This window comes from Branchiostoma floridae, chromosome 14, assembly GCF_000003815.2.
Source record: "Branchiostoma floridae strain S238N-H82 chromosome 14, Bfl_VNyyK, whole genome shotgun sequence".
In the NCBI taxonomy this organism is placed as follows: domain Eukaryota; kingdom Metazoa; phylum Chordata; class Leptocardii; order Amphioxiformes; family Branchiostomatidae; genus Branchiostoma; species Branchiostoma floridae.
The window spans coordinates 10,372,749-10,383,025 of NC_049992.1; the positions used below are offsets into that span (position 1 = coordinate 10,372,749).

A 10,277-nucleotide genomic window follows, 5' to 3' on the forward strand; every position below is an offset into this window, starting at 1 on the left:
GTATAAAAGCTACTATAATTGAAATGGTGACTTTTCACAGTACGGTCAGTTTGGGAAATGTTCAGTCTTCTTCATCGACTAGGTCCTTTGTTAGACTCGATGATGAAATAATCAAAGCGAAAATTGATTTTTTTATGCACTGAAAGACCAAAATATCACCACATACATCTAAATTCTGCAGTCTTGAAATACACATAGACTGACGTGTTTGTTTGGACAAGATCAACTGTCTGCAAATCATTGGCCACGTCAATGTTCGGAATCCAACTGTAATCAAAATACACAGTTTGCACTGCTCGAAACATCTAATGATGTTTACAATCCATCAGAAATTCGAAACGAGAGTCTTTCATAATGGGTAAATGATGTCGCGATTCTGAGTTATGGTTCATAAGCTACTTCTTCTGCAGACGCCACAATGATAGGCTCAATTTCCCATATTCATAAAGGATATGCCGTGGAAGGTCCAGATGGTCTCCCTAATAGAGTTCTGTGATGGCGAACTGTTCTCTGACAAGTTGGGTGTTGCACAAAACAAACGTCTTCAACGCAATGGACAACGCCGCACGGTGGACCAGATGCCGTTTTACCGACGACGCTCTTGGAAACGTCCTGTGGGGGAAAGTTGATTCTTTAAGAAGACAATGGATGCAATAAATGGTTCTAGCAAAGAAACGTTCAGGAAAGCATTCATAGATACTATTATACTTTGGGGCCCAAGAGAGAATCTGGCCCTGTAGCATGTACAGACAAGAAACAGGCCCAATGGGAACGATGAATACGCTGATGGAGAGTCCCAATTAAATGCTGAGTTGTTCGAAGTTACGACGAAGATAAAAGATGGCAACGGAGGATCATGGATCACACTCGGTGCCTCAGTATTAAGTTTTACGTATTATTAGACATGCAAAGTATCAGATCGATAGAATGTGATCTATTTTTGATACGTGAGTTATAATGATTTTTGCAGTGGTTGCACGATGAGATTCGAGATAAGTACATAGATACATGTATGTAACCCATTTGGCAAATAATCGTTCCATACATTATTCCAATCATAGAGAGTAATGTGATTTAATGAGATACACATGGACAATCTTGGAATAGATTGAGTCTAGTCAAGACTTCTTTCTTCTCCTTTCATTTCCAAAACTCTTTGTTTTGAACATTTGACACAGTCTGTTTTCAAGTGATTCCGTACATCGAAAACCACATAGTACTGCCAGCTACAATAAATATCATAAATCCCAACGCTATCCTTCAATCTTTGGCAGCGGTACAAGCACATTCGTATTTCCTACACTATGGCAAGTCTATAACAGTTTTCTTGCTTACACTACAACACAGCCAGACATAAGATACCAAACTGTATTACAAGACGTAGACCAAATACCAACCAGTGGACAAGTGCATCAATCATCAGACCAGGATGCGTACAGAACAGATGCAGACCTGATACGCCGAGAGGGAAACAGACGTGCAGGATAATGAAAGATGCCAGCTTGACGGCAGCTTGCTGGAAGGTAAAAGATGTAGAGGCACAGTCCAGGTGATTTTTAAAAGTTATTCTCAGATAAAGCACTATACATTGAGAGTAACGTTGTACATCTTCAGCGTTACATGTATACCACTGTTACAGTCGGCGCAAGCTTGGCACACAGCCAGCTTTGGATCCTGTAGAACATCAGCAAAAAACTCCCCTCGTCTTTATCCGAACCGTTACCATGACTTTTTCGGAAAAATACGGTTCTCTTCGATCGAGGTTTCTTGATGACAAATCACAGCAGAGCTGCATTACAATTGCTCTTTTGGCCTTCTACATGGCAGTACGTCTTGTTTAGAGACTGTTCTGCCCTGTCAGATAATTGAACACGCCAAACATAGTCAATACCTGCATCCGATGGGACTTCTCCGGCGCACAGCATAGCAATATTCCGTACGTAACGAGCCCGCTCATGAATTCTAGCGAGCTTTAATGAATAATTGATAGTCTGCTTGGGTCTAAGATTTCAGTATGGAGAATAACTGGTCTTACAGCCGTTTTATGCGAGGACCATCTCGTAAAAGTGTTGTTTTTCTAACGATGGTCTTTTAAACATTTACAAGCTACTTAATGGAGAATTTGCCGGTTGGTATCGTACGCCTTTCAGTAAAAACAAGTAATGATGTATTAGATAATCACAATCAGGCTGTGCAGTTGCTCGGGTTATTGTTAAAGACGGGTTAGCAAAATGATTTTTCATGATATGAAATTTAATAAACCCAGCGGAAATTGTCGCCTTCTAGTAAATGCAATTACCTCTGATGTTTCCATTGTCCTTTGAAACTACACAGAACTTATCTATAGAATAAACCGGAGCGACTATGATCGAAGATGTCAAACCTACTTGCTTTCATTAAACTCCAGTACTAACGGTTTGGTAATGTGCAAAGATTATCATAAATGCGTTACCCTTTAAGGCCTTCTAAACCCTCTACATCAAGGACTGATCTGACATTTTTCAAATATACACGTATATATAGTAGATAGAGATAATTCCATTACGTACATATACCGGTAAATATGTTTCTTTCTGTAGGATTGGTAACGACTTATGTTGAACCTACCTCTGCCCTCGTAGAAAACAAAAGAGCCTTACCGATATATCCGAGCAGAGTGCTGTACATCCAGTCAGTGTAGCTGTGACGTTAGCTCACCTCCTATCACTGCTGCCCGGCCGTCACTATCGCCCGGGTTATCTGAGAAAGGCGCTTGCATACGATGAAAGAGCGATGCGGAAAACGCAGTGACAGCGTTTCATGTGCACGGAGACTGTCCCCTCCGCGGCTCTCCCCACGTAATCATTTCAACCATCTCCCGGCAACCTCATCGAAAGGCAAGTATCCCTGGAGTCTCCCTGCTGCAGTTTCCGCTGAAATTTATTGCCCTCCAAAGGGTTGATTGACGACCCATCTTATGTTTAAAGCTCGGAACTTTCTACTTCCATTGTACCAAGGTCACCTTGCGGAAGACTGGTTGTAAATCTTAAGAACATGAAAGAGCTGAAACTTTGAGATGTGTACTTTAATGCAAAAATGAATGCCTCAATTGCTAGAAAATTACACAAGTAAATACATGTTAGTTCACCATCTTGTCTATTGTTTCTGGTTGATCACACGCAAGGGGTTGTTAGTATTGATCGGTTTGCATTACAAAGTGATCAGGTCTGATTGACAAGCCGTCCGTAGTGAAGTAACCCCGTTTCCGTAATACAAGACGTTCCGTCATGTAACTTGGTACTTTTATCATTGAAGATGAACGGTAAGTGTTACTAGTGCTATGCATACTAAATTGAGCGATCGTGCCATCTGGCACTCTCCCTTCTGCCCATTGCAATGTTTCAGGGAGTTTGAATACGTCGTTATAGTTTGGAATCTACTTCAGGGGATGTGAGTTACGGACGGAATGGGTGTGTTTGCGTATTGATTCCAGGCAGAACAAATGGAAGATCCCCCTAGCAAATGTGCCGCAATTTCCGGACAGGTTTGTAATCAATTCTAGGTTTGGAAAAAGCCACCTCTTAATATACTGTTGAGTCAGCCATGGGCAATACCTGCAAATGCCTCTGTTTTACTGAAGTCAGGCACTGTCCAATAATGGTAAAACTGTAATAGTTTTATGACTCATTTCCGGCAAATATTGGTGGTTGGGCCGTAAGGCAAAGATGTATAATACAGCAATCAATTACTGAGATATTGCAAAAAAGCATGAGAAAATAAATGTTTTATAAACATAATCACTTGATTGAGAGAAAGGTGAGGTCGGAAGCACCCTCATTCTGAAAGCAGTCCTGTCGCCATTTTCTCCATTGTGTTTAGGGAGTATTTCCCGCATTCAGTGAGACTGCGTCAAGATATCTTTCCTTGGCATCTTTTGGACATGCAACAGTTGGAATAATTCATTGATCAATCCTGTATGGTATCGATTATCTATACCTATCTGGGAAAATGATCCAGAAGGCCTTGGGTTCTGATTGGTATCTCCCTCCACTGTTCGGTAGATGCTTGTCAAACCATTGGGATGCATCGGTGTCGCAAACTTGACTTCTTATTATAAAATCAATTGTCTCTATACTGCAACATGCTGACCGGACTCAACAGCGTTAGGCTAATATATAAACGTGCAGACGTCGATGAAGGTTAGACATCCAGGTAATAAGATATGCCAAAAAGTAGTTACTCGAGAAACTGGATAAGATTTTGGAAACGGTCAGACGTGTTAACTAGCAACTAGTTTTCGTCAGTGACACTGAAGTGATCTGGAAGAAACAGGTCTTTTATACCCTAAGTATGAATGAAGACAATTTTAGATGTCCAATAGGAAACATGTGAGACAAATTCAGGCTGAAGACAATTTGGATTCCAATAGAAAACAAGGCTAAGACACAGTTGATGCAAATGAGTTAATTAGCGTACATTTTTGGGGCTTCCCTGTCGTAATGAAATCCTCTCGTGAAACCTCAGACACACGTTTATTCCAATAGATCAAGAGTAGATATCAGCGCAAACGGCGTCCCAAATGAAACGTCCATTCCACCAGAAGTGGATCATATGTTCGAGTATCCATTATGGGACTATTATGTTGCGTGGGCCTCGTAGTTCTTGTTGCTTCAGGCCTCTACAGGGCATCGTTAGATGGGAAGTTGCGCCGTCTGGGATTCGCCTGAGGCGGTCAGCGTCAGCAGCGATCCAAATGAGCGATGAACCGGAACCCACGTTCTTTTTTCTTCGAGCCACCGTTCTTACCGCTTGGGTGATTGCATTGGGGGTTGTCTGATGGAGATTTTTCCCGCATCCTCGTCTTGCATGTTCGCGGGCTTAAAAGAGCAACTTGGCGTTTAGCTTTATGGTGAACCAGGGCGACCGAAATGACCGAAATGTATTCTCTTGTTTGGAAACGTACGTAAAATGCACAAGATAGCTGCCACAGAGGCACTTAACGTCTTTCTTTTCTCCGTTGAGTTAAAAATGAGTACTTAGCTTCAGGATGTCTTCCGTATAATGAGCCATAAAACCGGAGGCCCTTTGTCTGAGGAGAGGCACACATCAAGCAAGTTAAAAATCCGAACACATTTGTCGAAGAGGCTAGGGATCCATTCCGGTGCGAGTTGATCAAAACAGTTCCATTTCGCACAGCTTGTACTTACTGTACAATACTGGTGTTTTAAGGCCTAGATATTTATTGTTTATTGTGAACTGACTTGGTGTACTGATTATACCAAACAAACAAACAAAAAACAAGCTAACAAGCAAAGAGAGTGAACGCCCATAACTTCGACTGATGATAACTCCCTGGTAGGCAAATGTAATATCACAGTTCTTCACCTTGACAGCATACAAATGAATGCCGGTGTGGTATTCATTACCTTGTATAATTAATGATGTGCACTTTGCAAAATGTAAATCCTTTGCTCAGTAGTCTGTCGTTTACCTTCCCTTGGAGACTAAATCGCAATAGCAATGACATTTCCAAATCTCTAAATTAACTGTGCCAATATGTCATGTAATAAAACAACTAGACATAGCTTTGCACTAGCGAAAATTGATTCTTCTTGCGTCAATTCAATGAAACAGTCACATTTCTAATTTTTTGTCGGTAAAATGTATAGTTTGTAGTTAGCACTTAGCAAGTTGTTTTCAAAAGGCGAATGTCTTGATTTGGTACTATGACACTAAAAACCGTGACAGATTCTTGAAAAGCTCTCACTCCGCCCTATCACCCCGCTACCCAGCCAGCAAAAAGGACAGACTATTGACTACTGGCAGTGCACAGAGTTCGACTTTTATCGGCAGCGTACCTAAATCTCAGCACTGTGTTCGACCTTCGAGACCACAATGCGTTATTGACTGTGTAGACAGCTTTTATCAGGAGCCCCGGTAATGTGGCGTACCGCAAGGCAACGGAAGCATCTTCAGCCATAGCCGCAGCTTAACAGAGATCGTTGCTCTGTAGACATTCTGGACCAAATGGTCCAGACTTATGCATCATGATCTTCTAAGTCTCACTCATCCTACTGATGAGTATATCTTCTTGGCACTTAGAAGTGTAGACAGTTTGGATCGCAGACAGCTGGAGATATACTTATCCAGGCAGCTTCTCAAGAATCTTCATGACTCCATAAAATAAGTTAGAGGACCGGTATGGAGAAAGTCAGTTTGTTAGAGATGATGGTGTGTAACATCAACTCTGAGACTCATGATTCCACCGGATGCCATAATAACGCCACATGAGACAAATTCAAAGTGATTTAAAGAGATGTACCAATGTAATCCTGAGATACACACACTTCAGATGTCTATTAGTAAGTGTACAAGACCAAGGAGGTGATTTTTTAACCTCCTTGACAAGACAATATTGAGAAGGCCTCTAATCCGTGTTTTTTTTTATGTGGCACTATTATGGCACATGGTGGAATTATGAGAGTTGATGTTAGATCCAGTCCGTACTCTGTATGGGCTACTGTCATTGACGGACAGTCGATCTCGACTAGTTGATGGATCTAGCCATGGTATCTTGTATGTTGGCAACGCTGTAGCTTCAGTTACCGCCACAGTGTATTGTATTCTAAACACAAATAAGTCGTAGCTGCACAGAAAGTGATTCAATGTTTCAGTCATAATGTTATTCAGGCAAATTCTCTTGATATCAACTTGTAGGGGCCATATATCGACATCATTTTTTCCCACCTTGAAGGTAAAGTCATTTTCTGGTACATTTGACATTGTAAATCTCGTGCATTTCATCAGGATATCTTATCGCGCTTCCACTTTGGGTTCATGGCAGTTGTCCAAAGCCATGTAAATGAGAATGTGTACTGGAACCCGAGGATGTATATTCCTGTCGTGTCTTGCATATTGTATGCATGTTTGATTACGTTTCATGGATGAAGGCCAACGTGTACTCCGGTATTTTTTTATCCTCGATTTTAACATCTCCTCAAATCTTTACTTTACTTTATTTGACTTTATTCACATCCACATTAATCATATTTTATACAAGTATTCCTTCGTAAGAGTTTTACTTGCATTGTGATGTTTTCTGCATGGCTCATTCCTTTAGATATAGTGTTAACACTTGCCTTCATATCAATCACTGCCCGATACAGTCATCAATTGCTCCCCTCATTTTCACTCTATTTCACGGATTGGAGCTTTACATGCCGTGCTACATACAACAGCTGTCTCGAATATAAGTTGGTAAGCTAATGCAGCAAATCAACCTCTACGGCCATGAAAGCCGGTAAATCAAAAGATGGCGTGTCTGATATTGAATAGCATATACATTCTATAGATCTATACGTACGCGCCCAGTGTTCTTTGTCAGGTCGTGTTCGTACATATTATTCTATCGGCATGCTTTAAATTTGTAATGATTCCAATTAACTGTAGTACCGGACAAGGTGACCCTGTGACGTAGCTGCTCGAACGACCAATGGCAGCTCTCATTTTTCACCTAACGTGACGTTATACATATCAATAATTCATGTTCTTTACTTTCTTGATTAACTGGAAATCCTCTCCAGTGAATAACACTGACATAGCACCTTCCTCAAGAGCGTCAATCGTAATGACATAGTGCTATAATTTACGATATTGTGCTGACAGAATGTCATAGTAGAGTTCTCATTTCTTTCCTAAGTTAACAGTGTAAAACATTACTACCAATCAAAATGTAAAAGTTTGGCATTTTACTAGGAATGCACGACACATATAAATGGAAGACAAATTCACTATAAGTGATGTCAAAAGTAAACGACGTTTCGACAAAGATGAGTGTAGACATGGCATTTAGTAGCGTGGTAAATCTTAATTTGCCTGTACATCATCCGTCATTCAAATGTTTCTTTTGCCGTGAGCACGTTTATCAAGTCTTTGACTTTAAGCAGTGCTCAACAGCAGGATCAGGCGTTATTTTCTAAAAGGCCACATTATCATGATTACAAAATGAACCAAATTACAAAATTTCATCATTAATTTTTGCCCAGGCTGAATATGGATGAAAAAGTATTCACATACACACTACAACAATGTTTTTTTAAGATCGGCATTATAGATTTCTGAAAATCCTCTCATTTTTATGAGGGTACTTTTTAAGATATTGCACCTGACTATGATTCTGGAGGGTAATGCAAATGCTTTTTTGTCAAAATTGAATTACAAGATGCCAATATTTCTTTTTTAAAATTAGATCGAGCAAAACTATCCGCAGGACCAGAACCCTTGGTTCAGCTATTGAGTGCATATTTACGACTTGTGTCACATGAGATTGAACACATTTCATTAGATACCATATAGCATATACATCGATGTATATTCCGTTATATCTTTTCGCTTAATCCATTACACCAGTCATAAATTTTATCGAGTGGTTGACGTTTATTACTGTCTGGTCAATGGCTACAATATATTAATGTGCAACCCAATAGTTCACCTACCAATGTCATATGCTGATGCGCTGGTTCTTCATTTTTAAAAAATGTGGCCGTGGAAGATAAAAAGTAAACTGCAGAGTTCAGAATGTACGAAAAGACTGAAACGTCATCTCTTCCTTAATCTTTCATGTTTTCTGTTATTTCTTCAACAAATAGCCAAAGCAGAATATACAACATTACAAGAAGACGCATATCTGCACTTGATTACAAGCTGACAAATCTGCCAAATAGTGAAATATAGAGAAAATTTATTTGCAAATTCATGCCCGTATGCTAATTGCAAGTACATAGTACAAGCAAGATAGAAAATAGGCATGTAGCAATGAACTGTGATACAATACTATTATACAAATAGACTACTCGAATACTAGTGTTGACGATATCTAGGTAGGTTGGGTTTGACTTCTTTTTTGGAAGCAGAGGAAGGTAGAAGAAAGCAGAGGAAGAGTCCCACTTTTTCTACAAATTGCGGGTTTTGTGATTTTAAGAGGAAAGTGGCTTTTTCTTCGTCCGTAAATGTGGGAAATTTGGGGAATATAATTGTGATTTCTTTAAACAATGTGATTATTTCGGTGCGGTTAAATGAACACTTGGAAATAAACTGTGTTTCGTCCTCCACTGCTTTAGATGTAGAGTATTTACAAATTATTTCACACACTGGTAATCTGGTAACAGTATGCCCCAGACACTGCTCTCCCCGTATCATCGCAGCAGGATGCAGCTCACGCATCGCATCTGATTTATTAGTGTTAATCAGAGCAGCCAGTAGCTATTAATGATTTAATCTGTTCTAATGCACATTTATTCTTCCGATCCTGCACTGGTTTTCATTACAGCCACCTCGGAGTCACCACCGGAGGCTGTGGTGGGGCGGATCTCCTGAACTGCACTTTTGTACCACATACTGGATCAGCCATCATGCAATTGTCTGCGTGTGCAAGGTCGGTCTTCGTTCTTATTTCATGGACAGGCTTGGGGCAAATGTTTACAGCATCTGCAGCGCCCATAGGGGTGTCATGGAGTACATACGGTATACAGACGTCTGAAAGTCAAACATCCCCAACGGAGGCGGCCATGCGGGGTGAAGGAAACATCGCTTCTCCCTGGAAATCCACCACCACAGATGCACCTACCAATGGACTTGTTACTACCACTGCTGCAACAACCCAAGGGAATCTACGGGAAAGTCATTCAGACACGGTACGGGCGGCAATGGGAGAAGATGCATCGATAGAACCAACAGAATTGCATCACGATGTGAACAAGGAAGGCAGTCCTGTTGAAGATGATATTCTACCAACTGATGCTTGGACGAAGGTCGCTGTCAAAAGCAAGGAAGAAGACTTTGTTGGTTCGTCAATCAAGGTGAAGTCTATCTCTGATACTGAAGACTCTGGTCTTTCTCTGGTACGTGGAGGCGACATGATGAATGTGCCAACTCCCAAAAGGTCGTGGAGCAACAATGTCACAAGCCCCCGCTTAATGAAAATTGGCAGCTCTGTTCAGGAGGCGGCAGGGAGCTTAGAGTTAGATACTACTAATGGACCTAAATTGATTCCAAAATTACTCATCATGTGGAGCACTTTGCAACCCTCTGTCGATACGAATTTTACCGTGGATAGCGCCAACACACACGAATCGAAGCAATCTGCAAAGGCGATTAACGATTCGTCAAATGTTCCTCGTCACGCCGAGATAAAATCACCAGCTACTGGGGAATATACCCAAGAATATTTCAGTTTAGAGTCGTCGTTGTCTGAAAAAGCAGCAAGGTCGAACAGCAGCGCTGCCGTCGTTGACATTGAA

At 40.9% G+C, this 10,277-nt stretch overlaps 1 long non-coding RNA gene across 1 annotated transcript; it reads right to left on the reverse strand.

The window, feature by feature from the left end:
• Positions 1-263: 263 nt before the first annotated feature.
• On the reverse strand, positions 264-2,870 carry LOC118430713. Its single transcript, XR_004832888.1, has 3 exons — positions 2,640-2,870; positions 1,453-1,516; positions 264-612 (listed from the first exon to the last, which is right to left on the reverse strand). It is a non-coding gene; the product is annotated as an uncharacterized LOC118430713 (long non-coding RNA).
• Positions 2,871-10,277: the final 7,407 nt, after the last annotated feature.